This window comes from Ascaphus truei, chromosome 3 (assembly GCF_040206685.1).
Source record: "Ascaphus truei isolate aAscTru1 chromosome 3, aAscTru1.hap1, whole genome shotgun sequence".
Classification (NCBI taxonomy): Eukaryota; Metazoa; Chordata; class Amphibia; order Anura; family Ascaphidae; genus Ascaphus; species Ascaphus truei.
The window spans coordinates 56,278,737-56,300,650 of record NC_134485.1 but is presented as its reverse complement, the minus strand read 5'-3'; the positions used below and the strand labels follow the sequence as shown (position 1 = coordinate 56,300,650).

At 41.4% G+C, this 21,914-nt stretch overlaps 1 pseudogene; it reads left to right on the top strand.

Moving 5' to 3' along the window:
• The first annotated feature begins 20,842 nt into the window (after positions 1-20,842).
• Positions 20,843-20,967, top strand: LOC142491723 (5S ribosomal RNA; annotated as a pseudogene).
• Positions 20,968-21,914: the final 947 nt, after the last annotated feature.

Sequence of the window (21,914 nt, the reverse complement as noted above, 5' to 3'; positions counted from 1 at the left end):
TGCCCGCAAAGCGTGGGAAGAGTGATGCTGGTGGGAGTGGGAGTGCTACTCGTGCGAGTACGCGTCGGAGTGAACGTACTGTTCAGGGGAGTGATGTTGCTGAGAGTGAGAGTGGTGTTGCAGGGAGTGGGAGTGCTGGTGCTGCGAGTGGTGTTGCTGGGAGTGGGAGTGCTGTTGCTGGGAGTGGGAGTGCTGTTGCTGGGAGTGGGAGTGCTGTTGCTGGGAGTGGGAGTGCTGTTGCTGGGAGTGGGAGTGCTGGTGCTAGGAGTGTGAGTGCTGTTGCTAGGAGTGTGAGTGCTGGTGCTAGGAGTGGGAGTGCTGGTGCTAGGAGTGGGAGTGCTGGTGCTGGGAGTGCTGCTGGTGGCGCAGTTGCAGATGGGGTGGATGGTGGTGGCGTGCTTGCTGGTGGGCAGCTTTTGGAGGCTCTTCCATTGGAAGAAGGAGAGTCCAGTCAGCACCAGCCAAGCTCTGACCCTAAACCTGCTCGGAAGAAACGTGTGGAGAAGCCACGTAATCCTCGCTTCAATGACCAGGAAAATACAGCTCTTGTCACTGGCATTCTGGAGCACTATGACAGTATATATGGACATTTACTAGGTAAGTGTACCTTTACATTTATTATTCAAATACATGTGATGCAAGGTCATCTGAGTTTTGTTCATATGCAAATATGGCTTCACAATATCTTTCTATGTTAATTAGTCTGGAAACACAGCTTTTTATAATGCCTTACAAGGACAACTAAACACAGGCGGTCAATTTGCCATAACTGCATACAATATGAATGCAACCTTGCTTACATGTATAGGTTTAGTAGTGAATGCTCATGTGCTTCACATATTACACCTAAAACAGCATGTTTGCTATCTCTTGGAACAGCTAGCAGTGTAGGAAACTGGTGCTTATATTATTATTAATTTACCTCATATATTTTATATGTTTTTCAAGGGCGGACAAGTTCAGCAAGCAGAAAAGAAATGTGGGACACAATAGTCATTGGTGTCAATGTGTGTGGGAATCATGTGAGGGACAAGCGGAGTTGTCACAAGAGATTTGATGATATTAGGTCCAAATTGAAAAAGAAAATACAACACCAACGCGTGCATGCTACTGGCACTGGAGGTGGGCCCACACCACAACGTCTCATATTAATTCCATTGGAGGAGCTGCTTCGGGCAAAATTACTTCCCGTCGTCGTGGAAGGCTTACCTGGTGACCGTGATATTGGAATTTATCCCTCACAATTTCCACCAGGTGAGAAATATTAATGTACTAGGCGTGTCGTTGCTTACAGTTATTTTGCATATTTACACTGCTTTTTATACTTTCTTCACAATATAAGCATACCTGCATCTATATATGTATATGTCTGATTCTGTATATATATATATATCTAAATAGACATATATGTTGTAGTCCTACTAAAAGCAGTAACTAATATAGCACGTGCCATTGCGTGCTCATTTACATGTGAATTCCCAAAATGCATTGCTGCAGTGGAAGCAATTGATGGTGGGCGAAGATGGGGAACAACAGGGTAGTACACATGTGTAACACATGTTAATGAGAAATTATTACTAGCTACAGGTACAGAACATAAATATGTATAATATTATTGTGTATTTTATGTATTTTACTCCGACAAACATGACATTACTGCCTATTTTAAGCATGCATCAAATATATTGCATGCAACGGCCTACAAACATCACTTGCACTAACACATCTATAATTGTTAATGAAAAGGTCCATTTTTGATTTAAGTCATATACAGACAGCATAATGAGGCACACGTATCATATGTTATGTCATTGTTTTCATAACTTAAAAACTGCACACGACTATTTAGCTCATCTACCATTGTGTTAAAGCAGCTGCAATTAATATCTCATCACAGCATACACTTCAACAGAGGGGGTGGGGTTCAGCACACACACTAATTACAGCCTCATTTTAGGGTCAACTTAGTTCACACCATTTTCACCTGTTTCAAGTAATTGAAAGGTGTGGCTGATTAGGCTTTTTGGGGAAGGGAATACCGTTCTTACAACCTCACTAGCACAACTGAAGTTAATCACACTCATTTGAAAGCTTCACTGTAGCTACTAAATGCCCCAACAACTCATTACTTATCAAAGCGTACGTCCCACATTAGTTCACTCATATCTATAGTTGAACTACTATCAACGACACATTATCACACACTGCATGTCTTGTCTTGTTCAGTCACAGCCACATTCAGGTGTGCCACATCTTATATTAATGTACCACACATATCCTCTACCAAAAACAAAACTTTTTCCAATATGACCAACTTCATGATAACCATTGTGAATGGTCATCTCATGATAGTTATGTACATTATGATACTGATATCACTACACAACATATGATTTTTATGTACAAATTTAATCTATTTATCCTCACGCATTACTGCAGAAACATAGTATGTTGTATGTTAGGGAACTCAAAAGTTCTAAGTACACAGGCATGTACATTGTTATTACAACTATTTCTGTTCACTTTCACACACACATTTTGGGTAAAGGAACTGATGCTGTTAGGTACTCATAAATACAGAACATACAATAACTGTTTGTTCAATATTTACACATGTAATTGTAAAACTAATGTTATTGTTAAATATAGTTGCCCCTGGAGGACATGTGTCACCTGAGACGGAACAAGTGTCTTCACCTGGGTCAGCCAGCTCAACACACCTAGAAGGTGAGTGTATCAGTTGGTGCCCATATAATATGTGCTCTTCTATATGTTATGTTGTCATGTTCATTATTTGTTTTGCACATCTTCTTTAAATAGGATTACTTAGTGTATGTGAAAATGAAGTGTAAGGCAACATGTATTGTGTTAGTGATGTTAACTATCATGTAGGAGTTGTGAGTTTAGAGCAAGTTTTCATTCATTCATATTTCATACTGAGTCCAAACATTATTCTTAAGTCAAGGTAGTTTTTAATGTGAGGTTATAAAACGTATGGAAACATGTTAGTTGTTACTTATGACACAGTAGAATTACATAGTAACACAGCAGAGATTAACATTACATTTAATAATGTGTACATTTATTTGTAGAACATGATGAAGAGGATTATGATGATGATGATGATGATGATGACGCCACCGCCATAGACACACAAATAGAAGCAAGTGACCATGAAGACGTTCCAATTGAAACTGTTTTACCGGCAAATCGTCCAGCAAATACGACATACGATGCAATTGTAGCTTCTGAGGGAAAAATTGTGGAAGCAGAAAATCGTCGCCATTCTGACCTCATGACAGTGCTGGAAAGGATGATTGCACTGCAGGAAGAAACAGTTTCACAATTGGCACATCTCCACAGAGTCTTCATTGAAGTGCCAAAACAGTTGCAAAAAATCAACACCTCATTCGAAGCATTAGTAGTTCAGCAAACACAAGCTAATTACTTGAGAATGACGAATGTAGCACAATTCAATTTGAACAGCTCACAGGCAGGATCTGTTCATGCTGGTCAGTTTTCACCACATGCTTCTGATCTTCATTCACCAGGTCCAAATGTTACCGGTCAAGTAGCAGACATTGCTGTGCAGGTTCCTGACGACATACTACCGCTGCCATCTGTACAAAATCAGCAGCTGACACCTACAAAAGAGCCCACAAAAACAAAATACAAGCAGTTACTACTGACCAGTTTTGGGTCAAAAACAACAAAAGACACACATGAAACAGACCAACCATCACTTGTGCAGTGTCTACCAACTTGCTCACATGTGTCAGTGGGCACAAGCCCTGTCGGTGAGTCACTGGCCACAAGCCCTGTAGGGGAATCACTGCCCAAAAGCCCTGTAGGTGAATCACTGGCCAAAAGCCCTGTAGGTGAGTCACTGGCCACAAGCCCTGTAGGGGAATCACTGCCCAAAAGCCCTGTAGGGGAATCACTGCCCAAAAGCCCTGTAGGTGAATCACTGCCCAAAAGCCCTGTAGGTGAATCACTGCCCAAAAGCCCTGTAGGGGAATCACTGCCCAAAAGCCCTGTAGGTGAATCACTGCCCAAAAGCCCTGTAGGTGAATCACTGCCCAAAAGCCCTGTAGGTGAGTCACTGCCCAAAAGCCCTGCCCGAGAAGTGCCAGAGGCCACTCAAAGTGGCTCTGTTGTAGCTAAAGTTGGTGGCAAACGAAAAAGGAAAATTCAAGAGACAACAAGCAGGCCTGTTACTCGGTCTCAAAAGGAACAAAAAAAATAAATGTTCTAATTCACAAAATATGTCTTTGGCCTTGTTTTGTTGACTTCAGATTATCTAATTAATATTGTATGTATGCTGAAGAGTGTGTTGTTTCCAAACTTTCAAATATGTTCTTGTACACGTGAAGTTTTGGAAATGTTAACACTCCTAATTAATGAATAGTGTTATAAATAATTATGTTTTAATCGTCTGTTCAGTAATGGTCCACCAGGAGCCAGTTGCTAAGTTTAGAGAAGCTGCCATTGACTTTGCAGCAAAACATTGCATTTGGGTGTGTTACTTGATGTAATCATTGCATCTGCATATTATTCACATGCAATTATAAAAGTACCTATTTAACTGCAAACATCTTTCTTGTACGTGTACAGCAGGATTGTGTGTTAAATATTACTTACCTTTGCTGCCCATTGTAATGTTGTCCTTTAATCATTTATGTGTTCTTGTTTCAAGAACATCTCTGAATTTATACTAATATATATGTAGTATGTATGCATATATGCACACACACACACACACACACACACTGTGTGTGTGTGTGTGTGTGTGTGTATGTATATATAGTACTATCTAAACTGGTATAGATGTATTTACAAAAAACATACACTTCATGCTTCCTTGTGAAAACACAGTATTTAAATAATACAGGCCTAATGTTTGAGAACTATACTAAGTGTGAGCCTCTAACATTATTGGGCGCAAACAAATGTTTATTACTTAATTCACTCATGTTTATCACCATTTAAATAGGTTTCATACAAGGCCTACTTACTGCCATCAATATGTTGTGTGTACTCCAGCAATATTTAAAAAAAACAAAAAAAAAACACATTTTTTTATATATATATATAATATATATATATAAAAAAATTTTTTTTTTAAATTTTTTATATATATATAATATATATATATATATATATATATATATATATATATATACACATACACATACACATACACATACACACAATATACATATAGTACAATATACACTTTATATATATATATATTTATGAGATAGATATATTTATATATATATAGATACACACGTATTTAAACTCATGCAGACAGGGAGTTAACCAGACTTTCAAATACACACAGAAATGTATGTGGGAAAAAAACATTTCATTTTGCAGGTGTGTGTATTTACTGATATGGCTGTCTAAGCACTATTTTCACACAGTGCTCTTTGTTATTTTGCAAGAAAACTCAATGTTACTGAATGAAAAGTGTAGTAATGTTTTCAGAAACGAGATAAAAAAAGGATACATGTTTGTCCCACATGCGGCTATCACAAACCACAAATGTTCAAGCAATTATAACTAGAAATCCAATTGGCGTTTGAAATAAGGAGTTACAGTTTATACTTTTGTTGACCTTGAAAAGGAAACACAGCAATTTGTTAGCCATTGAGCAGTTTCATTTTGATGAGCAAAGAACAGATACCTGCACACATCTTTTGTGCTACTCTGCAATGGCTGATGAATTGGTGACAATTATGAATCCGAATTTAGGTTATAAATACATGGTATCAGAAGCAATTTTATCATCTTGCGGACACCAAGCAAGCACACGCCAAATCTATGATTTGATTCGAGCAAAATATCCTTATTACCAAAACCGTCGGCATGCGCGCAATTTTAATTCCTCAATAAGATTCACTTTATCAACTAATGACTTTTTTGAACGTGTGCAGGATAAGCTAGAACACAACTATGGTTTCTGGAAGATTGCCAAAGAAAAACATTTCACCGTGAAAGAAGGCACATATATTGTGGTTAAAGGCATATTTATTCCTAATGCCAATAGCAATGGATCCGCTACTACTGTTCCGTGTGAATCGATACCTGCTGCAATATCTGCACCCTCCATTCCTGAAACCCACATTGTACAAGAACATAACTACTATGATTATGTACCAAGCCTTTCAGCTGAAAATGCATTGGAATGGGTACCCGAAGAAATGAACATACCTCCCGACCAATTGTTTGAAGAAAGCAGTGGCGATTCCTATGAGCGCTTCATGGAGGAGATGTGTGTCATACTGGATTCAGCGGGTGGGTCAAGCGTGGATGAAAAAGCCTTGCATTTCTGGAGCGACCAGTTGCAGCCAGACGAAGAGTTAATTCTAGAAGAATGGTAAATATAACAACCGTTATGAGTTGACTCTGCGTTTAAATATTTTTTTTTTTTCTAACCACCATTTTCCCTTTCAATGCGTGGATACAGCGTAACATAGCAGACTGCATAACATGTAGCGATCACAAACAAATTGTTTCCGAATACAATATAGTAGAACCTGAAAGAGTAGTACACATTGCTGACGGAATAAATATACGTACTTTCCTATCACTTTAAACATATTAGCAACATTTTACCATAACTCTAACACATACCTGTTTTGTTATCATGCTACATCTACAACATTTAAAAGCGGGTCCACCACGTATGACGTGGGACCCTTGTCATGGTCCAAGGCGTCCTTAAAAAGGATTACGGATGTAAGTCCCGCCCCCAAGCGACGTGCGCGCCTCAAAGCCTATTGGCTGTCATGTTTTGTTATAGTAACGGTAACTGCAGTGTGTCATGTGTGCGGCTCAGTGTTTGTAGGCGTCAACTGGGCGTTAGCCGAATGTTAATTGAGTGGGAGGAGTGTTAGCGTGCGTTTCACGCTGGTTTAACATGACGTCACACGTATTGCATTTGCGCATTGTGTTATCGGCCGTCCTTTCTGTCCAAACACGTCTGTTTAAAAAGAATACAGATGTACTCGTTTAGAACGAATGTAGTTTCGTATTCATTGTATTTGAAATAAAGATTTTATGTTTAATGATATTTTCAAGATGTATTGAACGCACAATGTACGCTTTGTTTTGCGCATGCGCAAACAGTTAGTGCAGCCAAGCGTGAAGTGCGTGCGCACACTAAGATGTGCGCGCACATTTTTCAGTATACAGGCAATGTTCACATCATATACATAGTTATGCCTGCTACAAATTTAAAGAAACATTACATACTGATGTACACTTGTACTTCTAACATATAAGTGAGTGACGTGTGTATGTACACAATCATATAGAGCTGTGTAACGCGTTGTCACGGATACATATATAGTAAGGTGCCATCTTTGACCATCATGTGTTTGCTGTATTTCAGAGATGTCGGGGAAGATACAATCGGATCAATGTATGATTTCAGAAGAGTCTACCTTTATATGAGATGATTGTGAGGAGGAGCCACCGACTACTATACTACATATGGAACTAATTTTATATTGCTTGCAGCGCTTATTAACAAACAATTAAAAATGTGATACACTTATGCCTATATTGCATAAGCACTTAATTAACATAATGATGTTGCAAAATAGTGCCTCATGAATTTTTATTGAGTGTTCTTTAATGACTACTATCATTTTATGGCATGGTGTGTTTTATATATAACAACCATTCCCACTCTGCTAACACATTTGTGTATTCTATTGTGTAATGGAACGTATGACTGTCGAAACTATGTAACAATAATAATAAGAATAATAAGAATAATAATAATAATTATAATATGAGCATGTTCATGTATAGCGTTGCTAGTTGTACACAGCGCTTTACAGACACATTTTTCACGCTCAGGTCCCTGGCCCGTGGAACTTACAATTTATTTTTGGCCGCCTGAGGCACAGGGAGATAAAGTGATTTGGCCAAGATCACAAGGAGCCGACACCGGGAATTGAACCAGACTCCCCTGCTTCAAACTCTCAGTGCCAGTGTGTGTCTTTACTCACTGAGCCACTCCTTCTCCCAATGTAAAGGACACTTAAAACCAACTAGCCCTTTATTGTTAAAAATCTCTTGTTACATGGGTATGTTGATAAAATGGTTTGGGACTGTAGCAATTAATGTTATTGGCCAGATGTTGTGGTCCCCTACAATGCATGATGTTCTGAATATGACATCAACATCATGTAAAGAAGTACGTTTCTGTGTATATTTCATTAACCTAACTAACTATAGTTTACTGTGTTTATTAAACTTTCTAAAAATACATCGTATAGTCAATATGAAGATATAAGCTACCATAATAAAGCTGGTGTTATCATTTGTCGGTGTTATACATGGATCCTACACAAATTGATACAGACACAAACAGTTGTCTTAAAAAGTGTGTCTATGCTAATGTGCACGTGATTGACGTTACAATTGTGAGAATACTTGATAATTATCATCATGATAATGATGAAGTGACGTGAATTATATTGCAAAAATATTACCAACATTGTCATATAGGTAAATTAGAAATGCTAAATGACAGTAACATTTGCAACAAAATAGTGTTTTCTGTTCACAGTTTTACACTTGGTACATGTAGGACACATCCACACACGTGTGACTTATACATACACATGTCACAAATTTAAATTCATGTTGACTATTAATTCCTAGCATTAAAAAACACCTACATTGCTAAATATAAGATGTAGTACGCATTGTTGTGATTACAGGCATTCATGCATGGAGTGTTATGATCAGTCAATTTCATCCGTGATGAATGAGCTCCCGTAAGTAAACAAATAAGTACAGTTATCCCCTTTTCTCCAAACACCTCTATATTACATGAATGGAATTTATAAGGAAACATACATAAAATGTGATAAAATGGGAGTAATCATTTTCTAATACAATGCACATGAAAGCTCAAGAGTAGCTAAATGCATATACATGATACAGAAAGTACATGTATGTTACATTTGTCTTTAAACCAATATGTTGGGTTTTTACTTCAAATAATTATAGGAAGATTGAGGTAGGCACATCTTATGAGAGATGTCAGCAAATATACATACCATGATCAGTCATACTGGAGATATACCTATAATGCAAAGGAACAATATATAAATTGCAAACATTGACATGCCATCTTCAGTACCGTAAACAACACAGCAAAGTGTGTATTTGGTGTTAAATGTGCAACACCATGTATATTTAATCAAATTCAAAATGTAAATCAGCCTGGTGTACACATCATATGGATGTACATGTTACACTGCACCAATAACATTGTATGTAAGCATACTAGAAGCATGAATGAGTATGGGCATAATATGTGTATTGTGTTAGCATAAGGAACAACACAATGCTAAAATATTAGTGCTTTGTTACCCCAGTTGTATTCACATACACACAACTAAAGTACAATTGAAGAGGGATTATATAACCTGTGCAACAATAACATACCGGTGCCACATCCCTTTGTGCACACAGCAGAGAGAAGAAAGGTGTGCAACCCATATTCATCTGTGTCCTACCAGAAGGGTATATAAAAACACATTATTGTTAAGATAACATAATGTAAGTATAAAAGTAGAACTTGGAACATATCTGTTTTTACTTACAAGAAAAAAATGAATTGATGAGATTCTGGCGTGTCTGGCCACCACTGGCTGTTTGTTCATTTTCAGCAGCTACATGGGTGGGATGCTCGTCTACCAAAGGCTCAGCTAGGTCTGATTGTACATTGTGCCTGAGTGCAACATTGTGCAAAATGCAACAGGCAAGGATAATATCAGACACTTTTTGAGGCTTGTATAGAAGAGCCCCACCAGTTCTGTCCAGACACCTAAATCTGGTCTTGAGTAGGCCAAATGTCCTCTCTATAACAGATCTTGTAGATATATGGGCTGCATTGTACCTCTCCTCTGCTTCAGTTTGAGGGTTTAGCACCGGAGTCAAGAGCCACGGCCTAATTCCGTATCCTGAGTCACCTATAATGAATGGAGCACACATAAGCTGACATTAGTGATCAAATTGTACAATGCCAACATTCCTAAATAAAAATGTGTTTTGTGTTAGAACATGTAAATCTGTACTCACCCAGCAGCCAACCATGTTCAAAATGTCCCTCTTCGAACGCATGGAAGACTGAAGAGTTCCTCAGGATAGAGGAATCGTGACTGGAACCAGGGAATTTGGGTACCACATGCATTATCCTCATCGTGGCATCACATACCACCTGTACATTGAGTGAATGGTAGTGCTTACGATTGCGGTACACATGCTCACTCTGACTAGGTGCAATCAAAGCAACATGTGTGCAATCGATTGCACCCAGCACACATGGTATCCCTGCTATATTATAAAAGCCAGTCCTGACTTCCAGCCACTCTGTCGCCTCTGTAGGAAAATGAATATAATTCCTAGCGCGTCTATTGAGTGCATAGAGAAACTGAGTCAAGGCCCGCGAGAATGTAGATTGCGAGACCCCGCCCACTATGCCCACAGTTGTCTGGTATGACGCGGAAGCAAGATAATGTAATGAGCACAGCATTTTAACAAGCCCAGGGACTGCACGACCTCTGGCTGTGAAAAAATCTAAATCTCCCCTTATCTCCTGATAAAGAGATAAGATTGCTGCTGAACTCAAACGATAGCGACTTACAATCTCCTCCTCACTCATCCCATCTAACAGGGTTCTCTCCCTGTACAGACGCGGACGAGGCACAACTTGTCTCCTCTGTCTTCTCCTCTGATCTCCTGTCCCTCTCCCTGTCCCTCGGCCTGTCCCTCTCCCTGTCCCTGTCGTATCCGCGTCACTGTCCCTGTCACTGTCCCTCGGTGTGTCCCTCCCTTGCCCTAAGTCATTCTCTTCATCAGCAAGCATGTCATAGAAAAGAATGTTCCTCCGTCTCCTAAACAATCTCAACATTTTGAAATGAGTAGCTGTGAATGAGCAGGTAATGGGCGTCCTTTAAATAGGTATGTGATGATGTCAGGTGACATAGTGAAATGCAAGGTGTTACATTAACATAATAAAGTACTTGTGTGGCAAGCTGTGTGTAGTTGTTGTTATGTGTATTCTGCAGGTATTGTTGTTGTGTGTATTCTGCAGGGAATGATGATATTTGCCAATGATGTGAGGTGAAGCTTTGTACAAACATTGCTTGCAAATAAATAGTTGCATGTGCAATGCATGTAAAACTTGTGAACGCAAGAGTCAGTCATGTAATGAGACAAAAAGGCTGAGATTGATGTGGGAAAAGTTTTGTGTAACATGTGTAATTAGCCATGTTATTGTGACATGTTGCCAACAATGAATAGTCGTGTGCATATGCATGCATTTCTGTAATGAGGATAGTTGCTATAGAATGAGTTTACAAGGTGTCCCAATGATGAATTACTGTAGATGTGTGTATAAGTTAGGTTGAAGTGCTTGTAATGCAACGGTTATAATGTAAACATGCAATGTGATTGCGCGTCCAATAAGTGACGTCATGAAAATAGGGAGGACCAAACCTAGATGTAAACATGAGCATAAAGATGTACATGAACGTTTAAAGATGCGTGACACATTACAAGCATTGTGTAATGTAAAGGAACATGAATATACTGTGTATGTGTGACATGTGTGACGTGTGACATCATGTAAACAATTGTCGCTCAATTCAGTAAAATGTGTGATATGATGTGAGGTTCTCCTTTAAGAGTTGAGTATAGTATTTTCCCTTGCCACACCATCACATGATGAGTAATGTGACCCGCAAATGCTGAAAACATGTAAAAGTATAATGTTATGCAAATAATACACGTCAGCTGTGACACAATGCAGGGAATGCCCCCCACACTGTAATGCAAATCCCCTTTGTATTGTGAGCAATGAAACGTAAACAGTACTATACTGTTATACGTCCCCGCTCCATTGACTCCATTGATGTACAGAAGATTTTTTTTTTCTAAGTGCCGTTCCGGCAGCCTAGCGATCGTTCTCCCGTCCAAACTGCCAACTTTAGTTGGCGGCAGAAATCGGCCATAACATCTCAATTTCGTAGTGCCGATCAGGCCCGATAAGCTGTTTTTTTTTGTTGAATCCAGCCGATTTAAAAAAATGGCGATCAGTGGCGAAAACAGGCTTATCGGCAGCCGACTGGCCATAACAAAATAATCGGCTCCGAAACCTGGCGAAATCAAGCACTTATCGGCGCTTACTGAATCTCAAACCCAATTTTGGCTATAAAATGGTGATAATTCCCTTATCAACGCTTACTGCATGAGGCCCTTAGTTCTATGTGTTTTAGGTTGATAACAAAATACCTATTTTCAATATGACAAATTATAGACAAACGTATGATTTATTTTGATGGTTAGTATAAGTTACAGTAATGATTTGTGTTATTTCAGTTATTTATTATAAATCTTTTGGTCAGTACACATCATTATATATGTTCACATTTAGTATGTTTTCTCACTTTGATATTGGGTGTTTTAATTTTAAGTGCTGCATATGGTCATCTATTTAGACTCCTATAATGTTATTCATTAATTTGATATAGTTATTTATTTCATTAGTTGGTGTGTCCTGCTTGCTCCTTATAGCTAGAGACCATTGTCATTTCATATATGTAGTCTTTAGATGTGTAGTGTTATTTGACTTGTTTCTTAGACTAGCAGCACTGCTAATTAACCATTTACTGGTGTATGTGCAGCACATGCGTTTTATATATCAGGAAGTAAACAGGAGCTGCAGAGAAGGCTGATACACTGACAGGACACAGGGGTTTATCATTATGGATGTGATTTTTGTTTTAATCAATTTATATGCTGCACCTGTTGATTTTGGGGTTTCTGGGGGTATTTATATGTGTTCTTAGTTCACTCTGTTAATCATCACCTTGACAAAGGTCCCGTTTGAGGACCGAAACGTTGGATATGATGTTTTGTTGAATAATACAGGATTTTTGATATTCATTTGGAGTGCTGCCTCTGATATTCGTCCACATGCGATATCGTATTGCCTATTTATTTGTACAGGATTTGCACCCAATTTTTCTATTCAGACGTAGTGCCTATGGTTCTTTATTACCTGATATATATATATATATATATATATATATATATATATATATATATATATATATATATACTAGCTGATATACCCGGCGTTGCCCGGGTGTGGAAGGGGGGGGGGGCAAAGGGCAGGGAGGGGGGCAAAGGGCAGGGAGGGGGGCAAAGGGCAGGGGGGGCAAAGGGCAGGGAGGGGGGGCAAAGGGCAGGGGGGGCAAAGGGCAGGGAGGGGGGGCAAAGGGCAGGGAGGGGGGGACTCAATCCCCCCCCACACACACACAAGCCCCCCCCACACACACACAATCCCCCCCCACACACAATCCCCCCTCCACACACACAATCACACAATCCCCACACTCAATCCCCCCCCCCCACACACACACACACACAATCCCCCCCACACACACACTCAATCCCCCCCCACACACACACACACACTCAATCCCCCCCACCCCCCACACACATACTCAATCCCCCCCCCACACACACACACACTCAATCACTCCCCCCCCCACCACCACCACCACCACCACCACCACCAACACACACACACTTAATCAGTCCACAATTTCACCTGGGGAGGCGACATGCTCCGATCCCCCAACCCCCCATGCTGCTGAAAACGGGAAGCAGACAGGAAGAGAAGGAGGGTTTGTCTGTGTGCAGAGAGAAGCCCCGCCCCCTCTGCAAGACACAGACATAGAAGCAGCAGCACGGAGCTTCTGGCCCCGCCCCCTCTGCAGGCCCCGCCCCCTCTGCAAGACACAGACATAGAAGCAGCAGCATGGATCTTCTGGCCCCGCCCCCTCTGCAGGCCCCGCCCCCTCTGCAAGACACAGACATAGAAGCAGCAGCACAGAGCTTCTGGCCCCGCCCCCTCTGCAAGACACAGACACGAAGCTTCTGGCCCTGCCCCCTCTGCAGGCCCCGCCCCCTCTGCAAGACACAGACATAGAAGCAGCAGCATGGAGTGCCCCCAGGTTTCCCTGCAAGCTGCTCGCTCCCCCCCTACATAATCGTGCGCCCCCCCAAGGGGACGCGCCCCAAGCTAATGTATGTAACACCCCCCCTACCTAGTGTGTGTGTGTGTGTGTGTGTAGATGTGTGTGTGTGTAGATGTGTGTGTGTGTAGATGTGTGTGTGTGAGTGTGTGTGTGTGTGTGTGTGTGTGTGTGTGTGTGTGTGTGTGTGTGTGTGTGTGTGTGTGTGTGTGTGTGTGGCCCGTCACTCCGCCTTAGGCCAATGAGAGGTGTGCGGGGGCGGGCGGCCCAAGGGACCAATAAGATTTCCCCTAGGGACACCGGACATCCAGACAGGCATACAGTGCTTTCACTAATATAGTATAAGATATATATATATCTATATATATATATATATCTATATATATATATATATATATATAGATATATATATATACAGAAAACAAGAAGAAAAAACAGGTGCACTCCTAGTGTGGTAAAGTATAAAACAGTATTTATGGGATTGTAAAATATAAAAAGTGCACTCACAAACAGAGTAAAAATAATAGCATTTATGAGATATACTCAATCGCCTTGAAGCTGTGAAGGGAATGTATCAGCCTGTCCCGTTGGTGCCACCTCTGGTGTATCCGTTGGTTCAGCAAGGTGCACTGGAGCCACCGCAGCCAGATGATGTAATAATCAGCAACACGGTCAGAGACTCCCTCCAGATACACCTCCCACAGCTCTCACTGCTCACCAGCAGGCAACTGCAAAACCAGAAGCGACAGCAGTCCCAAGCAAAATAGCAACAGCTCCAAGGTACTCTCTCCGTTCGTGCAGTAATGTCAGCCACAAACTCGCCTCTTTGGTAAACACCCTACGCGTTTCGTCACTAAGGACTTCGTCAGGGGATAATTCGTTGGTCAAAATGGGTGTCCTTTATATCACCTTTACTGTTGTGATTGGCCAGTACGGATGGTGGGCGGGTACTTCCAATTTCACAAATCAAGGAAATTGATGACGTGCAGTGTATAATTAGACCTTTTGAGGATAAACCTGAATTTTTAGAATTAGACAAAATAGTTAACACTAGAGTCTTAGAATTTGAAAAGGAAGTGACTGAACGTAAAATGAACAAATATGCTAGAGATAAGGATGACTATGCCAATAATAGAATACAAGACTGGCGTAGGAGAACTGACAACTATCAACACTATAGATCTGGTACCTATAGGGGTGATAATGATAATAGGTACAGAGGTAAGAGTAGTGATCAGCAACAGCACCATAGATTTAAATCCCATGAGAAAAGTAAGGGATGGACGACTAGTAAAGATAAAAAGAAGGATACAACTAAAAAGACACCTATGAAATCAACAGGTTCCCCCATTGGGTTGTGTTGTTTCTAATCACTATGTGTTTAATGATGTAAGGAATCCACTCCTGGCTTTGACTATAGTCTTGCAGACCTCTGCAGTTGCAAGCTTCCTCTGGCAATCAAGGGCACATGTGCTGCCTTTCATTGCAGCTTCTGCCCTGTGCCCTATCATTGGAGGAATGCTCCCACACCCTTCCCCTGTGATTGGATCTCTGCCCTTTATAGGTTGGGCTTTGGCTCTGAATCAGAGCTGAGCATAATTCCTACCCTGGACGTTACTGTCTCTCCCACAAGCCACCCTGGCTTGCCTGCTGTTGTAGTAACCTCCCAAGTTCTCATCCCCAGTTCCTGTTTCCTGAGGCCTGCTGCTAGTTCCATGCAGGGGCCCGTTCCTGACTCCTGTGCTGAAGCGTTGTTTCCTAAGGCCTTCTGCTAGTTCCATGCAGACGCCCGTTCCTGACTTCTGTGCTGAAGCGTTGGTTTTCCCGACGCTGCCCCGCGGTGTACTTCGGCCAGCCTGCTGTCTCCTCCTGCTGAGACCGGCGTCATGGGCCAAGGTCGCTCCTCACGAAGAGGCTACTCCCGCGCTCACGCTCCTAAGCTGAAGCGGGGAACTCCTGACTACCTGTTGCCGAACTCCTGCTTGAATAACAACGATGCTGCCTTCTCCAATCCTGACCCTGCTACGTACGACTACGAACTGCGCACTCCGGATCAGTCTGCGTGGACTAAGGTCGGTGATTATATAACCCCACCTCCGCCCCGCGGTCCGGTCCCGGTTTGTGGCGAGCACAATCGTAACAAATGACCAACAAGATTTATTTGATACATCTAATGTAGATGAAGGAGCAACATCTAAGATACAGACAAATAATATCTCTGACTCATTGATTTTTTCATCTGTTAAATCTAATAAACCAACAACCTCCTCTTCTTCCTCTTTTTAGAGTTGAATGTCCATCAGGAGGTCAGGGAAAAAAGCAAACAATACCCATTATGGGAGAAACAGTCGAGTCAGGGAGTTCAAAGTCGAAGGAAACGAGACTCAGGGGAGTCAGGGGAGGAAGAAAGAAGCAGAGACAGAAAAAGAAAGGACTGATGGTAGCCACACCGACAAAATACGGTATCTATAATCTATCATCATATGGACTTTCATCACACCAAGTGTCGCTATTGGCCAAAGGTTTATCCTTTGCACCAAGTAGCCTTCCAAACAGATTTGATCTGTTTGTTGATTTAAATCGCTATATTCGCAAACTGACTTTGATGAGACACTATAGTATGAAAAATAGGGAAAATTTCATTGAAACAGAATTTAATTCTCAGGAGCGTAAATGTATTGATGCACTCACTTCTCTTCTCACTGAAACAGATGGGCTAAATAACCTATTGACCAGCACTCAAATAACAATCAAATTGATAGTTCTATCTTATTACCCAGTGAGATAAATATCATTGATCCCAACTACATGGTGGATGATCCTCTGTTGAATCTTACGCTTCATTTGAATGATGTAGTGGGAGATGAGGATCCTGATGTAGGTCTGCCGTTGGAGTTCAAACATTCACCATCTACTCCTAAATATGTATACTTTCCATATCAGTCAAAAGGCAATTTCATTGATACTTTCTACACTTTAGTTTTGAAGGACCTTGAGCAGTTGTGTCAAAATACTACAAAACATATTCACAAGAACCTCACAAATGAGGAAGAACAAGCACTAAATAGTATTAAGACTAATTCTGAACTTATTGTGAGACAGGCGGACAAAGGGGGTGCAATTGTCCTGCAGGATCGTGGTGATTACCTATTGGAGGCTGACCGCCACCTGCGGGACAATTCATCGTATCAAGTCCGGGCTGATGATCCAGTTAAAATATATCTTTTGGAATACTTCTCTCTTCTTCAGAAAGCACAGTGTGAGGGTATTATTACTAAGTCAGAACAGAATTTTCTATTTATTAAACACCCTAGAACAGGGGGGCGCAAACTTTTTTCCCTGCGCCCCCCTGCCGGCGGTCCCCTCTCTTCCGCGCCCCCCCTAACCACCATTGACCGCCCTCCGGCGTCATGACGTCAAGTTGCCATAGCAACGTGACGTCACATGACCTCGCGGCGTCATTTTGACGCCGCGTTGCCATGGCGAAGCAAGAAGGAAGCCGCCGGAGTCACGGGTAAGTATGGTTTACAGAGGCCCTGCAGCTCCCCGGGCACTTAATTTAAGTGCCTTCGGGAAGCGCGCGGGGCCTCTGTAAACCCCGCGCCCCCCCACCGGCAGTCTCGTGCCCCCCCTGGGGGTCGCGCCCCACAGTTTGCGCACCGCTGCCCTAGAACACCAATTTTCTATCACCTACCAAAATTGCACAAGGATATCGTCAATCCTCCAGATAGGCCTATAATATCGGGGGTGGGTTCAATGACTTCGAGTGTGTCTCAGTATGTGGATTATTATTTACAACCATATGTACAACAACTGAGATCATACATTAGGGACACCTTGCATGTCATTGATTCCACCTCCAGGACGGAAGGACACATTTTGTTGGGCCACGTGTGATGTGAGTTCACTATATACTTCTATAGATAACGATAAGGGGGTTAAGGCTATTGAACACTTTCTTACTAAAGACACATCACTACACCCGGCACAACGTGAGTTTATTCTATCCTGGATTAGATTTATTTTATGTCACAATTATTTTCTTTTTGACAACACATTTTATCTACAGGTGTGGGGAACGGCCATGGGTACCAAGTTTGCTCCCAGTTTTGCCAACCTCTTCATGGGGTTGTGGGAGGACCTCCATGTTTGGGGGAACGTGCGACTGGGGGCAGGCTTGGTATTCTATGGTCGCTTCCTTGATGATATCCTTATTATTTGGGATGGGGAGAGTCACATATTAGATCACATACTTCTTTCAATGATAATTTGATGGGACTTAAATTTACACACATCATCAGCCAGGATGCGATTACATTCCTAGATCTTGATTTGTTTATTGATATGAGTGATATGACAATTCAAAGCAAAACTCATGTAACCCTGTTTCACCCCCCCAGTCTCTACGGGAGTGTGAGGGGTGCATGGGGGCTGGTTATATGCGGTGTGGTGCGTACCTGTGAGGAACAGGAGGGCCTGAGCTTCCCGCGGTGTTGTGGGGGAGCCAGGACCGGGCTTCAGGGGTGATAGCCTTCATGATATCTTAGTGGTGCAGCGCCTCTATCTTCTATACTCCCAGGGTAATGGGACAGGACCGGTATAGAAGAACCCCTCAGGTCCCAGGGTTATACTCTCCAAATCACACACAGTCTTTTACGGGTGCAGAACAGTCTCTTTATTTGACAGAGCAATGATATCCCAATGATAAGGCTTCCAGCAGCCACAATACAATCGCCCGAGCGAGGTACAACCCGCTCAACTCCCACGACCTCCTCCTCTCCTTCCCTCCAAGTCACTCCGCCGACAGGATGGTCTGAGCTAGGGCTGCAATACCCCGTGGCCCACCCCCGAGGTTAGCCTTGAGGTGGGTCCTGAATTATCTCCCCATCACCCCTGGCATCGGGGTGAGGGCATTGGTCCACCAGTCTATAATTCTATCAGCTCTACTTATAGACGCTGATCAGTTTGGTTCCTCTCGCTCTCGACCGGCACGCTGCGCCGGGGAGCCCGTAGCCTCCTGATATTCCTCGTACCGTTCCGCAGGATTCGTGGCTCACGGCCTAATACTCAGCAGCTCTAGATTCTTGGTATCACTACTCACTCGAACTCTTCGTAAGCTACTCTCTCTCTTGAAGAACCATCAATAAGAGAGGAACACGGCACACAGCAAGGACGAAGAACAACAACTCACTCACCGGAGTGGGCTGCTAAATATAGAGCTAGCCCCTCCCCTCATGGTGTCAGCAGAACCTCCCCTCTTGCTCACGCCTGCAGCAGAGTCCAGGCCTGCGTCTACCACCCAGGTTAGGGCTATGAAGGGGGAAAACCCATAATGATTACTGGCGCCTGATCTTAACAGGACTTACCGCAGTAGAAGGAAGATAGGTATACCTGAGCGTTTTACAGGGGGCTACACTCACTTTAAACCAGTGTCAGCAAACAGCTTTCGCCAATATAGTAGTAATCACTACAAAAAATGGCTCGATAATGTGCCAAGAGCCAGTTCTACAGAGTACGGCGCAATTGCTCGAGGGACCTGGACTTTAAACATCAAGGTCATTTCTTGATGGATAAATTCCAGGAGAAAGGCTATAATATGCAAATAGTTGAACAAGCATTTAAGGATGCTGAAACATCAGATCGGGTTGACCTACTTATGAATTCCAAGACAAAAACTATGTCGAGAAAAAATGAAAAAACAAGTTATCAGTCCACTCCCACATTTATTACTCAGTACAATCATTCAGCTTACAATATAAAAAAATGTGTTAAGAAACATTGGGGAATTATTCGAAGTGATCCGATTATTGGGCCTCTGATGCCTGTTCATGTACCCATAATTTAAAAAAAAGCAAGATCTCTAAAGACCATCATTGCCCCCAATAGGCTGAAGGATTCTACTACCAACTTTTGTAATGAAAACAGAAATAAAAATACCAAAATGAGAGATAAGGGCAATTTTTCATGTGATAGGAATCGTTGCATTACCTGTAGACACATAAATAAAAAAGATGCATTTACATCATTTTCAAATGGTATGACTTATAAGGTTAATGATTACATCGATTGCCTTAGTACATTTGTGATATATCTTATATCATGTGAATGTGGTCTCCAATATATTGGTAGAACATCAAGAACTTTAGGCACACGGTTCCTAGAACATAGGAGAAATGTCATACGTGGGTTTACCATGCACAGTTTATCACGACACTACATTAGTAAACATAATAAAAATCCATGTAGTTTGTCAGTTATGGGTATTGAATCCATTCCTTCCACTATTTTGGGAGGTGATAGATTTAAGAAATTATGTACGCGTGAGACATATTGGATGTATGTACTAGGTACATTACATCCGTGTGGATTGAATGATCATATTGATGTTAGCACTGTTGTTTAGTGTTATGGTACCAACATGTTTTGAGGTATGTCGCTGAGATCTGGTTTGGATGGGTTTTCCTGTCCCTTCATAGATAGTTGTCTCATCTCAGTTTGGTTGGTTTTACTATAGGTGCTCCTTTGGCCCATATAGACATAACAGGTGGAAAGTGCATTTATTATTAATATCATTATTATTAATTAATAGTATAGACACATTAGGTCTATGCCTATGATTACACATACTTTGACACAAAGGTTTTTTGTATGTTTTTGGGGAGTTGTGGCCCCTATCGGTCCTGAGGTTTTTTTGTCTCTGATTCTGCTTTCTCCAGTCTATGATTATTCTAATGGTTATTAATGATATATTATTTGGTATATAATTTGCCTATGGCCACACCACCCTGAATGTGCCCGATCTTGTCTGATCTTGTCTGATCTCAGAAACTAAGCAGGGTTGGGCCTGGTTAGTACTTGGGAGACCACCTGGGAATACCAGGTGCTGTAGGCTAAAAATGTTATTTTATCCCCTATATTATGTATTTTATTGTTATTCCTTCCTTTCCATATTTCTCTTTCCCCTCTCCTTTTTCCTGAACCCCCTTCCCCTTTTTCCATTCCCTGTTCCTTCCCCCCTCTTTTCCCCCTGTTTTTTTCATTTTACTTTCCCCCCCCCCCCCTTTTTTTATTTTTTATTTTTTTAATTCACAGGTCATGATTTTTATTATGCTTGTGTGTTGCTCCAATGAGTTTTTTCTGTGCTTATTTAATGTGTTATTCTTTTACTTCTTTATATAGTTTATTTTTGGATGTATCCAATATTTCATCTCTGTCCTTTAAAGATTTATTATTTATATGTTGTTCATTCATCTAGCTATTCGTTTTCATTTGTTAGTAGGAATATGTTTAAACTGCTTACAAATAGGCTTTAATGCTTTATGATTGTCATGTATAATGTTGTCCAGCAATGAAACAGGGTTAAATTTGTGAAATTGGAAGTACCCGCCTACCATCCGTACTGGCCAATCACAACAGTAAAGGTGATATAAAGGACACCCCTTTTGACCATTGAATTCATCCCCTGACGAAGTCCTTAGTGACGAAACGCGTAGGGCGTTTCCCAAAGAGGCGAGTTTGTGGCTGACATTACTGCACGAACGGAGAGAGTGTGTGTGAAGTGTTTAACCAAATCTGGCGCTCATATACATTTACAATAACAGTGATATAATCAATACAATACAATAGTGATAATGGTGATACTTAGACAAACACAATGGTTGATTGCAGCTGTGACCTGGTGTAGGATTTCTTTCTCAATCCTCATAGAAAGTGGCAAGTGGATCATCAGGAAGAGCATACCATGTGGGAACACATAAAAGAAAAATGCTTTTGGTGCAATATTGTGCAGACAGTGGTGGAGTGAAATTGCTAGCACAGAATATGTACACAAAATACTCA